Genomic DNA, 15,719 nt, shown 5'->3' with positions numbered 1-15,719 from the left:
TTTGCGAAATTACTTTAGACACTCAATTTAGTTCACAGTGGATACAGATCTACTGTACAGGACTGCACAATATTTCCCACTCACTCAGTGATACCACAGAACAGATTATTTGAGGTCGATAAGGATGGAAGAACTGGGGAAATGTGCATAAAATATGTCGACAGAGAGTTAGGTTGTATGTTAGAAAGTATTTCTTTCATTCAGAGTTATTGCCCTCTGAGATTGCCGTGAATCCATGCTGGGCAGTGTCTGAAAAATTTGATCTCAAGTTGCAGCTTTGGTTTTCCCTGCTTAGAGGTATACTGAAGAGGTATAATGTGAACGTCATATTGTACCTTACAAGTTACCCTCTGTGCAGCAAATATGGCCCTGCAACTTACATTTGAACAATCTTGTTGACACATAACCACTTTCATCTAATTTGGAACTCTGTGGTATTGAGACAGCCGGCCATTTCCGAATGGTGAACGTGTAAGAGTCTCCTAAAGAACCGTGGACTTCTTCAAATATCCTTCCTAAGCTTCCAGACTCTGCCATCCATGTTGGAGATTTTAATAGCTATCGCACCACTTGAGAATACAGAATCAGATCAAAGTGGAGTTGACTTTTGGACTAGGCCTCATCCATGACCTTCACCTCATCCACAGGGTACTTTTCATTCTACCAGATGAAGCAATACAACTTTCCAGACCTCAACTGGATCACAAGCATAGGCAACCATCCATTTCAAGTTAGAAGCAGTCTACAGAAAACAAACTTTTCACATGATCAACACTGTTGCATCCTTAGTAATGTTGGAGTAACCATACCTATTGTGAGCACCAATAAAAACCTTTGCTGTAACTATCAGAATTCAAGTTGTTCCAGCTTTACACAATTCATTGGCTGCTGCAACACTTTATCCCACACAACATTTCTCCTAAAGAAGCTTACAATATGGCTCACAAGAGCCATTTACAAAACTGCCACCGTCAATTCCAAGAGGTTGTTATAAAACCTACATGCCTTGCCTGGAGAAGGAGTGAACAGAACTCAAACAATATAAAGAAAGTGCGGATCCAAATATCGACATACCTCTTTTGTAAAATTGGACACAGTGCAGCAATACAGGAGCAGGCCACTAAACAGGTCAAAATGCAACCGGAAAGCCTGGGTGCTAATCAGAGAACTCCATACAACTCAGAACCTTCCACACAGTGCCAACGCTCTAAACAGCATTTCTAGCCACCTGATAATGGTGCAGAGGTGAATAAGGACAAAAGTTTTGAAAAGGTGAAGTAACAATACATCTGAAATTGATGACATCCAGCCTTTTACCACAGCTGAAATACAAAAAGCAATCAAAACAATGAAAAACCTGAGGAAAAACTAAGACATTGGCTTTCTATCAAATCATAAAGGAGAATGACAATTAATGTGGTGTAGAGCAACATTAATCGCTATGCCAAAACCTGAGAAAGATCATCATACGAATACACGAATTAGGAGCAGGAGCAAGAGTAGGTCACTCAACCCCTTGAGCCTGCTCCACTATTCAGTAAGTTCATGGCTGAACTGATTAACCCACATTTGCACTTACCCCCGATAACCTTCCACCCTCTTGCTTATCATGAACCTATCTACCTCTGCCTTAATAATATTCGGACTCTGCTCCATTGCCTTTTGAGGAACAGAATTTCACGACCCTCAGAGAAAGAATTTCTCCTCATCTGTCTTAAATGGACAACCCCTTATTTTAAAGGGTGACCCCTAGTTTGAGATTCTCCCATCATTGACTTATATCAAGTTAGTGCTCCAATATGCTAAGCCACATTTACAAATTACTTGAACATTTACCCTTCAAAGAACTGTCTTCACCATTAATGACACTGACTGTAGATCAAGCAGATTTCAGACCAAATTACATTATCTGGGATCAATTACTGACATTCACACCTACATCAAAAATAGCTTCAACACCAAGCAGAAGATAAGCGTAGTATTCCTAGATTTTATTACTGCATATGGCAAAATCTGGCACAGGCCCACTGTGCAAACTTGTCATTGATCCTACTGCAATGGGTTGTCATGGCTTTTAAACTTCTGCTGAAAGGCAAGTGGTTGCAATTTTTAAGCTGTACAAAAAGAACTCAAAGGTTCCAAAAAAGCAGACTACCTCAGGTCTAAGTTCTAGAACCAACACTTAGCAATTTTTCATAAATGACTTACCCAACCCCACTGACAGAAATTTTATTTACACAGAAGGCATCGGTCTGGCAGAACAGTTCCAGGACTTCCATCCCCTAGAAGAAGTCCTGAATGCTGACAAGAGAAAAACAGTCTACTATTGCAAAAGAGGACAGTTCCAGCTTTTTCTATCTAAACCAAAGGACAACAAACAGCTCAACACCTTCCTGAATTACATATAGAATTTACAGCACGTGTTTATGTTCATACAAGCCTTCTCCCACCTTACTTCAGTTAACCCTATCAGCATATTCCTCCACTCGTTACTCAGAGTACTTATTTAGCCTCCCCTTAAACGCATCTATGTTATTCACCTCAACCACTCAATGCGGCAGCAAGTTCTACACTCTGACCATTCTCTGGCTAAAGATGCTTCTCCTGAACTCACTACTGAATTTATTAGTGGCTATTTTATATTCATTTCTCTCAAGGAATACCTTACCAAGACCTCTCAAAATAATGACAGACAACTTGATCACCAAAGCAGCTGGTACAACCTAAGGTGCCAATGCACAGACAAGAAACAACTCTGCCCAGAGTATTGCTCCCCAATGTGGTTCAGCTCTTCTCACACAGGACACTTAGCTAAATGAAATCATGTGCATTATAACAAGTACTGTGAAACCAACCAACCTGGTCCAGCTATTAGTTCTGTCCAACAGTGGACCTCCTGACATCAGACGAAAGGTAGCACTACAGAATCTGCTCTTTACTGTGCAAAACAGATCACATTTAATCCTGTTTAAAACTGTGATTAATCCACGGAGAGTCTTAGCTCAACGCACCCCTTTTGGATAATACTTCTAAAGAACTTAGATGGCATCAACAGATGGCATCCTATGTGATAAGAAAAAGCTTCAAATATAACCAGTGACAGATCCAACAATCTGCATCACGGCTTCAACCTTCCACGACATCTGTGGGTGAAGCTCAACTGCTTCAGATGTGGAATGATCAGATTTGTAGTAAATGACTATAAATGGGGCCTTCATGACTCTCCTCTTTGCTGCGACCAGCTGGAAGATGCTCACCACCACTTTCTCAAGGGCATTTAGGGATGGACAATAAATGCTGGCCTTGCCAGTGATGCTCACATCCCATGAATGAATGTTTTAAAAATCACACTTGCAGACTGCAACCATCAGCAAGGGCTACCTGTTCCCTATTGGATGTGCACTCATTTCCAGTTATGAATCACTGTATGAAAGATGAAGAAAGTTACCTTAGTACAGCAATTAAAAAAAAATACTTCTTTATAGCAGCTCTGGCATTTTCTTCAAAGTCAAAATCTAAATGAAGTAGCACTGCATCAATGACGGGAGTATCAGAAAATGTCACATCTCAACAAAAACTGAACCAAGAGGAAATGGAAGAGATAAATGAGAAACTGATGTACAATAAATGAGAAGGGAGCATTCAATGGAATGCAAGGCAACCTGTCAGACACAATTTGCTTTTGGGCTTGTTGCTGCAGAAAGAACACATGATTCTTGTCCAAAGTAGCTAACCAAACGAAACTGCTGTGGATTCTTCATCCTTACAGTGTAGTGAAATGGCACCACCACCTTCTGCGAGTTTAACTCAACTGGTGATTCCAGATTAAACTGAAAGTCATTTTCTATTTCAACTTTTTTTTAATTTAAATAAGCAAATTGAGTTTAAACAAAATAATATTCCTGCTACCCTAAAGAGCTGCAGTTTTTAATGCAGGCAGGGTAGAGCAGATTTCAGCTGTGCATTCCTTTCGTTCTCAACCACCTGGTTCATTTGCTAGGCAAGATGGAAGGAGAATGACAAAAACATTGGGGCTTCCCATTCAGAACTCACTCCAGTTGATCTGTAGAGAGGTTGCAACCAACTGGGTTAAGTATAAGGAAAACTAAAAAAAAAAAGCACACTCTTAACCCTGCAGATTCCACTCTTGCTCCAAATTATCTTCCTTTGGGTAAAGGATCACACAATGTAAAACAGGATACAGTTACAATCTGCTCAGCAGATTCACATTTGTACAATACAACTTCACAGATCTGCCCTCTCAGGTGGGCATAAAAGATTTCGAAGAGCAGGAGTGCGCTCCCTGGTGTTCTGGCCAATATCACTTATCCTTTAATCAACAACACAAAAACAGATGATCTGGTGATCATCATATTTTTGTTTGTCGGAGGTTGCTGCATGCAAATTGACTGCTGCATTTCCTACATTAGTAAAGTTACTACACTTCGCAAATAATTCATGTAAAGCATGTTGGGGCATCCGGAGGTCATGAAAGGTGCTATATAAATGCAAGTCTTACTTTCTTTAACTTTGAAACATTTGTTAAAATTACATTTTGCACCTGTGGGCTCTGACACTGGAAGTTGAATAAAGCTTATCCAAAACAAAAGCTACTTTCAAAGATGCAGCTTTTTGAAAGTACACCTTCTCTTTAAATGCAATGACAATATCATATTACTATGAAACTCATACATCAGTTTATTTATCTACTTTAACAAAAGCTATTTCAATTGTTAAAATCTTAACGAGAATAAGCACTGTAGTTATATTGAGTTTTCTATGGAGGCAAACAGACTAGCATAACAGTAGAGTTCACTGATGCAAGCCATTGCTTTGATCACAGCCTGTCTGAAATCTCCATACAGAGGGCATAATTGCATTAACTGTATAAAAATAAAATAAAATTACACATAAACTTAGATTGTAACAAACTTTTGGAACTTCATCAAAAGTGGTAACTTTGTATAAAAGCTCGAAATAACCTGCCAATGTATAGTTTCTTTCACGTTCTCAGGATGTCCCGAAATACTTCACAGCCGAGGCGTTACTTTTTTGAAATCAAGTCATTGTTTTGTATGCAAACCTTGCAGCACGGTCCCGCAAACAGCAAAAGTGTTAAATAACTGGGTAATTTCTTTTTATGGAAGGAATGCAGGACATTGGTAGAGCTTCCCTGCTTTTAGTTACATGTCTCAGCTGAAAGACAGCACCTCTGGCAATGCAACATTCCCTCAGTACTGCATTGAAATGTCAGCCAAGACTATGTGCACACAAAATCTAGAGTAGGACCGAATCCCACAAACTCATAACTCAGGAGGCGAATGTGCTATCAGCAAACCAAGATGGCAGTTAGTTTAAATAATGAACAAATAAAACTGGGGCGGCACAGTGGCGCAGTGTTTAGCACTGCAGCCTCACAGCTCCAGGGACCCGGGTTCGATTCTGGGTACTGCCTGTGTGGAGTTTGCAAGTTCTCCCTGTGTCTGCGTGGGTTTTCTCCGGGTGCTCCGGTTTCCTCCCACAAGCCAAAAGACTTGCAGGTTGATATGTAAATTGGCCATTATAAATTGTCACTAGTATAGGTAGGTGGTAGGGAAATATAGGGACAGGTGGGGATGTTTGGTAGGAATATGGGATTAGTGTAGGATTAGTATAAATGGGTGGTTGATGGTCGGCACAGACTTGGTGGGCCGAAGGGCCTGTTTCAGTGCTGTATTTCTAATCTAATCTAATCTAAATGTGTGCTATAACTTTAATAATTACTAAATATTTGACTATATAATCACAACATGTATTAACTTAAAATAAAGATAATTTATAAGCTGCAAAAAATCCTCGTAACTTAATTTTATTGTTAAAATCCTTTATTTGAAAGAAAATGTTGAAAATTAACTGGCTTGAATTTCGCAGTCAGTGGCAAACAAACAGCACTTGCCATTCATTACATTTACATCTGCCCACAGACTTAGTGGGCTGTTGCACGACAGTTAACGGTAATTAGAAAGCTATTTCAATGCTGCAGCCTCTACAGGAAATCTGGAGCCCACGTGAACAGGGCAAGCAACAGTTTGTCTCAACAAGTAAACTGAAGAATCCTCACAGAGGCATGCAGAGTCTCAAACAGAAAGTGTAAGTTAGAATATTTAATTCAATGTAAAATCATATAAAGAAACTGAGATAAAGAGAGGGAAAGAAAGATGTGATTAAGTGAGAGATAAAAAGAGACAAAGAAAAAAGGTAATTATTTTAATTTTAAAATCTCCGATAATTAACATCTGAAGAAATGAGACTTCACATTTGTACAAGTTTTGGTGCCCGAGAGGTTATTTCGTGGTAGTTAACTTATTATGCTGTTAAAAAATCACTTACACATAGGACCATAGAATGATAGGCAGCATGGCCTTCCTCTGTGCTGTGAGTTGGAATGAACAAGTCCTAACTTTTTATGGCATGTTTAGTGGAGGGGTGCTGCAACTTCACGTCATTCCTGTGCTTGAATTCCATGTCTCTCAGCGAGTTACCAGACTAGCAAAGTTTGTGGAGGAGCAAGGCTCTCAGCGAGTTACCAGACTAGCAAAGTTTGTGGAGGAGCAAGGTAAATCAAACAATAACTTCCTGATTTTCTCATTTAATTGTGCATCCATGGACACTGGAAATTGCCACCTAATTTACTCCATAATAACAGTGAGCACTAATAGCCTCACTGTTATTCTTGATGCCAAATCGATACATCATATTTCAAAAAAAACAGCACCAGTTTCAGTAAAATTATTCAATGCAGAGGGTGGATGCTGGAATTTCCACAGATTAAATATCACTGCAAATTCAAAACTACCCTAAATGCAAGAGCAGAATGTTAAATTAATGCTAATGGCTACGATCAATCTGGCCATTTCCATTTCATTCCTTATTGAGAATTCTATCCCTCCCTCAATTCCCTTTGACGCACTATGTTCCAGACTGTGATATCATCAATGCAGCATTGCCTGTGGTCAACCGGCGCATGCATGCACATCCACATACACACACAAAATGATCAGGTTGGGAGAGAGACTTTAAAACCTTGCTCAGAACCACCCAACTGCCAGAACTCTCAACTACAATTACACAATTAATATAGCAAAAGTGATCAACATTGACAGCAATTTACTACTGTAAATATTGACAATTGAAAGATAGATTTGTGGACAGGATGTGAACATCCTTTGCAAGAATTTTATATGTACATATCTTTAAAACAGCCATAAAAGCACATTATATGGAGTCTGAGTCTATCCTCACTCAACAGTGCTACTTCATGACCCTTGCTCAATAGTGTAATCAGAAATTTGGACCACTGGATGATTAAACCAAACTCGAGAACAGCAAGGCCAGTTCCAACTTCACCACCACTGCCTTTGGGTGGCATCAATCCACTCAGTACAAATCGGTCTTATATAGTTCAGCATCACACTTGAACAGCAACATAGATAAAACAAAAATAAAAGCAAAATACTGCAGATGCTGGAAATCTGAAATTAAAACAAGAAACGCTGGAAATACTCAGCAGGTCTGGCAGCATCTGTGAAGACAGAAGCAGAGTTAACGTTTCAGGTCAGTGACTCTTCTTCAGAACTGGTTCTGAACCAATTCTGAAGAAGGGTCACTGATCTGAAACATTAACTCTGCTTCTCTCGCATTTGATTGAAAAACTGCAGTCCTTCAGCATATTTAGTAATGCAAGAATTTAAGATTGCTATGAATATGGTGAAATATCTCAAAGTATGCTTTGAAGTTATAACAGTGAACCACTAGTTCATTTATGTAAACAAACTAGACACAAGCACACGCATTTCAAAAGTTGGGAGTATAAAGCAATAGCAGGTTTATGCTTATGCTGGTCAGTTGTGTAATGGCCAAACGTCACCAACGGTGAGGGAAGGCCGTGAAGGGAAATGGTAGCAAAGTTCCTTTGAAATTGATTCCAGTATGATACATTTGTCAAAAGACTGGAATTGAGTTAACCCTCTGGGGTCAACAGCATAGCCCCAAAGTATGCCCTAACTACTATGCGTACGGTACAAATGATGCCTTCAGGACAAACAGTTAACAGAAGGCCAGACAATTTAAATAAATTCTGCATGTTCTAGATAGTCAAAAGGTGGAACGAGCTCCAAATGGAAGGCTGAAAGCAACTGATCATCGAGACACAAAACACAAGTCTGTGGACAAATGATGGAGCACTGCAGACCCTGACCACCTGTATGACTGGCAAAGTGGATATGCTAGATGAGACGAGGTGATTGTGAGGAGGGCAAAAGGCTGCAAGCTACAACAAAGCCTTGCCACACTCCCATCTTCCAAGGGTTTCACAAATATTAAACCACCATAACACAAACATGATCATGTATACCTGGGATGAGCTTCAGTTTGTGCAGATGGCAGCCAATGACATCTTGCAAATTTGTAAGGGCAGCATTGTCTTGACACCTGTCAGTTGTGCCATGCTATTTAGTGGAAAAAAGAGGATTAACGTGCAGGCCACACTGACCAATCCATCAGGCAACTGTGTGATCTGTAAGCGATATAGTTACTGATACTACAGTTATAAATTGCAATGAGTCATAACCCTAATAGTTGACAGAAATGCTGCATTTTTAGGATTTGCTTACAGGTGTACTTGCTAATTATGGCAAAGTTCTGTAACTAGCACCCTGTTGACCTACAGGAAGGTGAAGTAGCTGAACCTGGTTCCTGAAAGATAAGTGTGTTAAAATCTGCACATATGAGCCAGAGCCTGCTAACCTCCAGCATCCAGTGTGCATCTTGTATCACCTAAAGCATAAGATACTGAATTCAAAAGGCTATAAAAAAAAACATCGGTTCCCAATTTTTCTGAAATTTGAAGAGAAACATTGCACTGAAAATATACAATAAATTTGACATTTTTATATTTGACATTTTAAAAAAGATTTTACTACTTTAAGATCTTCTACACCCATGGAGCATCATTAACTTTCATTCAGAATAAGTGCAAAAGAGAATAAAAGCAAGGCACAAAAATGGTGCTTTGTGCCAGTTTAAATAATTTTGCTTGAAACCGGAGGCCTTAATGAGACTTCCTTACCACTTGTACGCCTTCTCTGCACCACAAGCACTTCTCCAACACATGATCCCACACAGCGCCCTGGGATGTAGCTGGTCTTAGGCTTCTGCCTCAAATACAGTATGTCAGCAGCTATAGCACTGTTGGAGCATCAAGAGTGTGTCAATGGTCCCTCTGCTATGGACTTGATAACCTGAAGGGCTGCAGTACACCCACAGACTATTGTTGAGCTACCAGTCAACCTGGCTCATTTACCCGTCAACCTGGAGGGGTTGACAGGTCACAAGGGACTAGAATTACTCTCACTTTACTCCAAATAATCCAAAAACCAATCTCCATATGAGTCAGAGGGTCCATACATGAAAAGCAGTGGGAAATTTAGTGTGTTGCACAAGTAAACCACATGGTTTTAGTCAGTTAAACTCCCAGCACTACCTACATGCACACTTGGAATCTGTAAATCTTGGCTTTTGGCAACCTGAAATCAAACTACAGTTTTAGCTTTCAACCCTTTGCCATTATTGGAAATCCAGCCTTCAGGGCCACTGCATGTACTGAGGTAGTAATAAAGCAGAAAACAGCTCACCATTGGCAATAAAAGATTTACTGACTAAGGACCAGAAAAAAGTAGAAAAGTTAAATTCCTATTCTTCAAAATAAGCTATCTGCTTCTTTAAAAAAAAAAATAATCTTACACTTCAATATTAGGTCTTCCAATAATTAAGTGATTAACTGCACTGCATAACATTGCACAAAACTACAGACAAATGCTGGGTTAGCTGAACTCACGCAGAATACTATAATTTGCCCAAGAGCCTACAGGGCTGCGATGGGACAGAGAAGATGGTCTCTCAAAGTTTCTGCTCCTGACATTTATTCAATGACTCCTGCTGGACATGTGCTTGAGTGAATTGGATTGTTTAGGAAGCAATTAGGAAAGCAAATAGCATGTTGGCCTTTATTGCAAGGGGGCTGGAGTACAAGAGTAAGGAAATCTTGCTACAATTGTACAAGGCTTTGGTGAGATCACACTGAGTATGGTGCACAGTTTTGATTCACTTATTTAAGGAAGGATATACTTGACTTGAAGGCAATGCAGTGAAGGTTCACTAGATCGATGCCTGGGATGAGAGGATTATGCTATGATTAAAGGTTGAGTGGATTATGCCTATACTCTCTGGAGTTTAGAAGAATGAGAGGTGATTTCAAAGAAACATATAAGATTCTGAAGGAGCTTGACAGGTTGTTTCCCCTGGCTGGAGTTTAGAACTAGAGGGCATAGACTCAGGATAAGGGGCCGATCATTCAAGACTGAGATGAGATGGAATTTCTTCACTCAGAGTTGTGAATCTTTGGAATTCTCTACCCCAGAGGGCTGCTCAGTTGTTGAGTATGTTCAAGGCTGAATTGGATAGATTACTGGTCTCTAGGGATATGGGAATCAGGCAGGAATGTGGCATTGAGGGTGAAGATAAATCTTGATCTTATTGAATGGCCTCCTCTTGCTCTTAATTCTTACTTTCTTAACTATAACAACCCTATCCTGTAATATTACTGATATGCACTAAAGCAAAATATTGCAGCAGCTGGGAATCTGAAACAAAAGGAAATGCAGGCAATACTTAGCAAACCAGGCAGCATCTGTGGAGCGAGAAACACAGTCCTGGACTGAAATGTACCGTCCAGATTCACAAGTAAAAAGAATGACCATTTGGATAATGCATGTCCTCAGTACCTTGCTCTACGGCAGCGAGGCCTGGACAACGTATGCCAGCCAAGAGCGACGTTTCAATTCATTCCATCTTCGCTGCCTTCGGAGAATACTTGGCATCAGGTGGCAGGACTATATCTCCAACACAGAAGTCCTTGAAGCGGCCAACATCCCCAGCATATACACACTACTGAGTCAGCGGCGCTTGAGATGGCTTGGCCATGTGAGCCGCATGGAAGATGGCAGGATCCCCAAAGACACATTGTACAGCGAGCTCGCCACTGGTATCAGACCCACCGGCCGTCCATGTCTCCGTTATAAAGACGTCTGCAAACGCGACATGAAATCGTGTGACATTGATCACAAGTCGTGGGAGTCAGTTGCCAGCATTCGCCAGAGCTGGCGGGCAGCCATAAAGACAGGGCTAAATTGTGGCGAGTCGAAGAGACTTAGTAGTTGGCAGGAAAAAAGACAGAGGCGCAAGGGGAGAGCCAACTGTGCAACAGCCCCAACAAACAAATTTCTCTGCAGCACCTGTGGAAGAGCCTGTCACTCCAGAATTGGCCTTTATAGCCACTCCAGGCGCTGCTTCACAAACCACTGACCACCTCCAGGCGCGTATCCATTGTCTCTCGAGATAAGGAGGCCCAAAAGGTACTTAGCAAACCAGGCAGCATCTGTGGAGCGAGAAACACAGTCCTGGACTGAAATGTACTGTCCAGATTCACAAGTAAAAAGAATGACCATTTGGATAATGCATTGAAAAGACTAATGAGATGGTGAAACCAAAATAGCAAGAGTTGCTGTTTTCAGGAGTGGAAGGTTAAGGACAACCAAAAAAAGAAAAATGTTTTGACATGTAATCACTCATAATTAAAGAAATAATCCAACAGCACAAAGTTACTATCAGTCACTTTTTAAACTTTCTATTCACATCTCATCAAACAGACTCTGGGAGTTTGAGCTACATGAAATTAATGTGAAATTCAGATTTTGAAGAAACTCTTGTGAAACTGGTTTACATTGTTGCAATGATGGTGGTGGTGGGTGAGCTGGTGGGCAGGGGGAGGAAGTGAGATTTGGCGTTTGGGAGTAATTTGGTAGGCTGAACCATTAAGAGAATTTGGAGGGTACATGGTGGTGAAGCACAGCAGGACAATGCTGAGGCCATGTGAAGTTCATGACATTGGAGTTGGGAAAGTTACTTATAATGTGCTTACATAACCACATTAAATAGTTTTTACAGTTCAAAAGTAAGTCAGTGCCTGCGATGCACTTTGAACATCTCCAGGATGTGAAAGGCGCTTATATAAGTGCAAGTTCTTTTCTTTCTATTAATGTACAAAGGTCATATGACTATAAAAAAAAAGTGCACTGGAGGGGTCATCAACCCAAAAAAATGAAAACAAGCAATTAACACGAAAAATAATGAAAAAAGCTGGCTGAAACTTATGAAATTGAAAACATACTGTGTAATGAAAATACGACTTAATTGTGTATGCAAGACAGCTACAGGATTAGAAGCCACACATGCATAATCAAGTCCCAATTAAACCACAAAGGAGGACCAAAACCAGAATCAATGACAAATTATGATATTTCTATTTATTTTGGTAAACATCTGACAAAAGAAACAATAACTCCCAGGAAAATTACCGCAAAAAATGCATGTACGCAAATTTCAGGTGGTACTGAAAATTTGATTGGGGCAGGACTTTAGACAGAAATAATTGGTCTCACCAAAATTGGGTCCAATCATATTTGCATGGACTGCTACATCTATGCATGCATGATTAGGCCCAATGCCAAGACAAAGAATGGGCAGCAAAGTTCACTTGAAGAACGCTATAGGAGGCAAAAACCTCTAGGCCCATGCCTCTTGCAGAAGGACAAATCCCTGCAGTAAAATATTCTTTGAGTTCAAATGAAGCATAGGAAATTAAGCGGTTTCATTTTGCTGTGCATAACTTTATGATGGCTATTATTTCAAATTCAATTTTACATGCATGTCCTAGCCTCCATGAGAAACTTAAAGTGGCTGCTAAAATAATTTTGAAAATGTTTTGTGTTATTTCAGTGGTTGGTTTTGAGAGACTTGCTGCTTCTTCATTGGTAGTTCTTTTATGTTTGCAGCTTTGACATTGCTCCCATTATTTACTGCTTACCTCTTGCTTATTTTGCTACTTGTGCAGCCCCACATTGATTTGTTAGGAGTTATTGATTTATTTGTTACAACCAATGAAAAGTTTTTAGGGGCCATGAACATTATGAGAGCTGACTAAAAGAATAAGCCTTAAAGAGGGTGAAAAGATGTACTTACCAATGCTCAGACTCAGCGAAAAGGCTACTGGATGCTATCACATCCTTCAAGCGAAACCAGCCCTTCAAGTGAAACTATACCCTAAATGATTTTGCCAACAGGATGGAAGGAGCAAAAAAATGTTCATGGGCTTATTCCCCCTTCTTACTCACATTTAATATTTCAAGTAAAAGTTTAAACATTTTCATGAGACTAACAAACAAGGTGCTGGAACACCATGTTCCATCCAGTCAGAGTAGATGAAAATCAAAATGGCAGGATTTTACATTTTCCAAAATAGACTAAATTGTTACAATTAACAGAACAAACAGGAGCTGAATAACTCGATCGCTCTTACCAATTTCCCTGTCACAACGAAGTGGCCATTTGAAAACATAAACAATGTATCTTGTTTCATCAGTTGACCTTTAGGACTTAATAGGGTGGGCTTTTTTGCTTTTTTTTTCCCCAGGCATAATTCAATCAATTGATTAAAAATTGTTACATTTGGCTCAATAGTGGTACTTTTAACTCTGACTCAAAGCTTAATTCCAGGACTTGAGCACGTGCTATTGCTGGAAGCACTATCTTTCTGATGAGACATAAAATCAACGCTAGTTTTCTGCCTTCGGTGGGTATATTTTTTTTAAATCCAATGTCTAGATCCAAAACATCTTGGGGAGTCCTGGCCCTCAACCAACACCACCAAAGCAGATTAACTGGTCATTTATCCCATTGCTATTTGTGGACCTGCTATGCACAAATGGGATTGCTTACAAAACAATAGTGACTGCATTTTAAAACTAATTCATTGCTTGTAAAGTTATTTGAGACATCCCAAGGATATGGAAGATTCTATATAAATATACAGTCTCCTCTCTTTACATTTTATAAAAGAAAAGGAGATTTGTTCCACCGAAATATGCATTTACAATATTTTGTTATAGTTAATTTTTAAAGACTAGCTATAAACAACACCTAAAAATTACAGATCTGAAAGGTAGAATAAATATTTAGCTACAAAAAGCAAAGTTACAAAATGTATCAAATAACAGTGACAATAGTAAATTTTATTATTGCTTTCCTATAGTTAGAAATCTTAGTGTTCTTCTCAGTATTCTTTTGCTGTTCGAGCGTAGGTCTTGGACCAGTCAATAAAACATTGTTAAAAATAAAATTCTGGTTAAATCCAACAAGGAATGATGGAATGCAAATTCCTCTGTCTGCAAGGGTCCTATATGAAATTAATTTGGCTGTCTCAATCCAGCTGCAGAAGGGCATGGACGTACAAAACAAATCAACTAATGTGGCATAAAAGGCAATCTCACTCACTCAGAGGGGTCACCATGTTTACTGTAGGAAATGGAAAAATTTTATATTGGTGCAACAGGAGTGGTGATCTTCGGTTGCATGAAGCCCAGTCTTAATACAGAGTATGAATTTTCAAACTGGTTCCATGAAGTAACTTCAGAGAATCTCAAAGACACTGAATATTTGTCCATTTGCCATTGAAACTAGATTTTAGCCTATTCGTAGTCAACTTTCAATTATTTCATTCACTTCTTGACTTACTAGCATACTAATATACAGCAACACAAATAATAAAACCTATTTCCTGTTATAAAAGCAGTGTTTCCCTTTGCTTGTCTAACTATATTTGGGACAACAATTACCCTTTGCTCATTAACATATCAATATTTGCAGCAGAGTCCTCGCACAGAAGTTTGAAAACTGCAGACAGAATAAAGGGTATTCTAAGTAAAAGGAGCATTTTTATATAGTTTTAGCATAATGGTTAATTTAATTCTTAAGAAATTAAAAACCTGCTGCATTCAGAATCCAAGATCCAACAGAATTCAACAGACAATGCTTTAGAAATACTAGTCTGTTTGGTCTCCAATCAGATAGCTTGAGGATGGAGCCAAGTTGTGCAATTCAAATATAAACATTTGTGTCATTTGTCTCCCATTCCAGATATTAATCACTCTGTACAAGTAGTACTTCCTAAAATCAGTCCTGAACGTCCCTTTTACCAGCTTGTATCAAAGTTCCTTTGTGCTGCAGTTATGATTTAAATTTGACACAGTGCTCTGGATTAAGCTTTTCTATTCCTCTCAGTACCTTAGAAACCTCCAAATGTCCCACTCATTTATTCCTTATAAGGCTGACAATTATACATTTTTTGTAACTTTGCTTCATATTCTGACCCTTGGAATCAGCATCATGGTGCTTCTCTGCATCATGTCCAGGGTTTAGAGGTTTCCAATATGCAATGAGACCAAAGCACCATCAGACTCATATTCCACTAATTTGGCAATATAGTTTGGTACTCTGTTGGCTATGCAATAACCGTATATGTAAAGCTGACCATCACACCCAGATTTCTTATTTCTTTCAGCCTCTCCACAGATAACTAACACCATTCGTTCAGTCTCCAATGTTTAAAGACTTTTCATATAAGTGCATTAAGTATCTAACATAAATCTGCCTCAAGGTAAATAAATTGCGGACACTGAGCACCAACTCTCAGACACTTCTTCCTACTTCCCTCTGGACCATGAACCCACCACCAAACATCAAGCCACTGTCTCCAGGGCTGTCACTGGCCTCATCTCCTCTGGAGA

The 15,719-nt window shown here is 39.5% G+C and overlaps 1 protein-coding gene across 5 annotated transcripts in view; it reads right to left on the bottom strand.

Moving 5' to 3' along the window:
* rnf111 (ring finger protein 111) overlaps positions 1-15,719 on the bottom strand; it is a 128,256-nt gene that overhangs the window by 99,414 nt on the left and 13,123 nt on the right. The window contains exon 1 of one of the 5 annotated variants that reach the window (XM_068017907.1): positions 10,821-10,839. The exons of the other annotated variants lie outside the window; for them this stretch is intronic. The gene's annotated coding sequence lies outside the window, so the exon portion shown is untranslated. Of the gene's footprint in view, positions 1-10,820; positions 10,840-15,719 lie in introns of those variants that run through there. 5 annotated transcript variants of the gene reach the window in all.

This window comes from Heterodontus francisci, chromosome 38 (genome assembly GCF_036365525.1).
Source record: "Heterodontus francisci isolate sHetFra1 chromosome 38, sHetFra1.hap1, whole genome shotgun sequence".
Lineage (NCBI taxonomy): Eukaryota > Metazoa > Chordata > Chondrichthyes > Heterodontiformes > Heterodontidae > Heterodontus > Heterodontus francisci.
This window is presented reverse-complemented; position numbering and strand designations above follow the sequence as displayed.